The sequence below is a fragment of the Petromyzon marinus genome, unplaced genomic scaffold (assembly GCF_048934315.1).
Source record: "Petromyzon marinus isolate PM22_M1 ecotype Great Lakes invasive population unplaced genomic scaffold, UKy_Petmar_22M1.pri1.0 PM_G_Scaffold_163, whole genome shotgun sequence".
NCBI classification, from domain to species: Eukaryota; Metazoa; Chordata; class Hyperoartia; order Petromyzontiformes; family Petromyzontidae; genus Petromyzon; species Petromyzon marinus.
In genome coordinates this window covers 52,501-55,000 of record NW_027422721.1, presented here as the reverse complement: position 1 = coordinate 55,000, position 2,500 = coordinate 52,501, and positions in this window count along the sequence as shown.

Here is a 2,500-nt window from a genome sequence, read left to right as displayed (position 1 = left end):
ATATGTTTCACGGATAGACCCCGTGAAACGCTAGAAATTGGCGGGGATGTGTCTCTTGTGGCTCACGGGGCTGTTAGGGTGGCACAGAACTCCCTCGGAATGGGAAAAGGGGTCATTTTCGTGTTGCCACATTGCATAGGAACGCCATGAAACTTCCAGAGGCATTTGCAGCAGAAAGGCACGTGCACTCAAAAATTTTAATATTTTTCACGCATAGACCCCGTCAAACGCTAGAAGTTGGCGGGGATGTCTCTCTTGTGGCTCACGGGGCTGTTAGGGTCGCACAGAAATGCCTCGGAATGGGAAAACGGGTCATTTTTGTGTGGCCACATTGCATAGGAACGGCATGAAACTTTCAGAGGCATTTGCAGCAGGAATGCATGTGCACTCAAAAACGTCTATATTTTTCACGGATAGACCCCGTGAAACGCTATAAATTGGCGGGGATGTCTCTCTTGTGGCTCACGGGCGCTGTTAGTTAGGGTCGCACAGAAATCCCTCGGAATGGGAAAAGGGGTCATTTTCGTGTTGCCACATTGCGTACGAACGGCATGAAACTTCCAGAGGCATCTGCAGCAGAAATGCATGTGCACTCAAAAACGTCTATATTTTTCACGGATAGACCCCGTGAAACGCTAGAAATTGGCGGGGATGTGTCTCTTGTGGCTCACGGGGCTGTTAGGGTCGCACAGAAATCCCTCGGAATGGGAAAACGGGTCATTTTCGTGTTGCCACAATTGGCATACGAACGGCATGAAACTTCCAGAGGCATTTGCAGCAGAAATGCATGTGCACTCAAAAACGTGAATATTTTTTCACGGATAGACCCCGTCAAACGCTCGAATTTGGCGGGGATGTTTCTCTTGTGGGTCACGGGGCTGTTCGGCTCGCACAGAACTCCCTTGGTCCACCTGATTCGTGCATACAGGCAGCAACTAAAACTCTGTAAACCTGCTGTGAGGACATCTAAACAGTGGACCAGTGAGGCTGTGGAAGATTTGCGGGCGTGCTTAGACTGTACTGACTGGGATATGTTCACGACTGCTACCAATAGTCTGGATGAACTCACAGAGGCTGTGTACATCAGCTTCTGTGAGGACTGCTGTATCCCAACACGTACCAGGGTGAACTTTAACAACAACAAGCCCTGGTTCTCAGCAAAGCTCAAAAGGTTGAGGTTGGAGAAGGAGGAAGCGTTTAGGAGTGGGGATAGAGACAGATTCAAGGAGTCGAAGAACAGGTTTAGCAAAGCGGTGAGAGAGGCTAAACGACTGTACTCAGAGACACTAAAACACCAGTTCTCTACTAACGACGCTGCTTCTGTCTGCCAAAGGGCTCAGGCACATCACCAACTACAAACCCAGAGCGCCCCACACCACTAACGACTCCCGCCTAGCCAACGACCTGAACGAGTTCTACCGTAGATTTGAAAGACAATTGGACTGTCCTGAACCACCCCTTCCCACCCAAGAGGCCCCATCCCCCACCCATACTACAGAAACGACTCTCTCCTTTCAGGAGGGAGAAGTTAATGGGCTTTTCAAGAGGCAGAATCCACGCAAAGCAGCCGGGCCGGACTCTGTCTCTCCAGCCACCCTCAGGCACTGCGCTGGCCAGCTGTCTCCGGTGTTCACCAACATCTTTAACACCTCCCTGGAGACATGCCATGTACCAGCCTGTCTCAAGTCCTCCACCATCATCGCTGTGCCCAAAAAGCTAAGGCCAACAGGACTAAATGATTACAGACCGGTCGCCCTTACATCTGTGGTAATGAAGTCTTTTGAGCGCCTGCTCCTGGCACACCTCAAAGCCATCACAGACCCTCTCCTGGACCCCCTTCAGTTTGCCTACAGAGCCAACAGGTCTGTGGACGACGCAGTTAACATGGCCCTCCACTTCACCCTACAGCATGTGGACGCCCCAGCATCCTACGCCAGGATCCTGTTTGTGGACTTCAGCTCTGCCTTCAACACCATCATCCCTGCCCTGCTTCAGGACAAGCTCTTCCAGCTGAACGTGCCCTACTCCACCTGCAGGTGGATCACAGACTTCCTCTCTGACAGGAAGCAGTGCGTTAAGCCGGGAACAGAAGTCTCTGACTCCAGGTCCATCAGCACGGGAACTCCTCAGGGCTGCGTCCTTTGCCCACTGCTCTTCTCCCTGTATACCAACAGCTGCGCCTCCAATCATCTGTCCGTCAAACTCTTGAAGTTTGTCGGACGACACCACCCTCATTGGGCTGATCTCTGGTGGGGATGAGTCTGACTATAGGTGGGAAGCTGACAACCTGGTGACCTGGTGTAGCCAGAACAACTTAGAGCTAAATGCTCTAAGGACAGTTGAGATGGTTGTGGACTTCAGGAAGAATACAGCCCCACTCACCGCCATCACCCTGTTAGACTCCGCAGTCAAAATTGTGGAGTCCTTCCGCTTCCTGGGCACTATTCTCTGCCGGGACCTCAAGTGGGAACTGAACATCAGCTCCCTCGCCAAGAGAGCT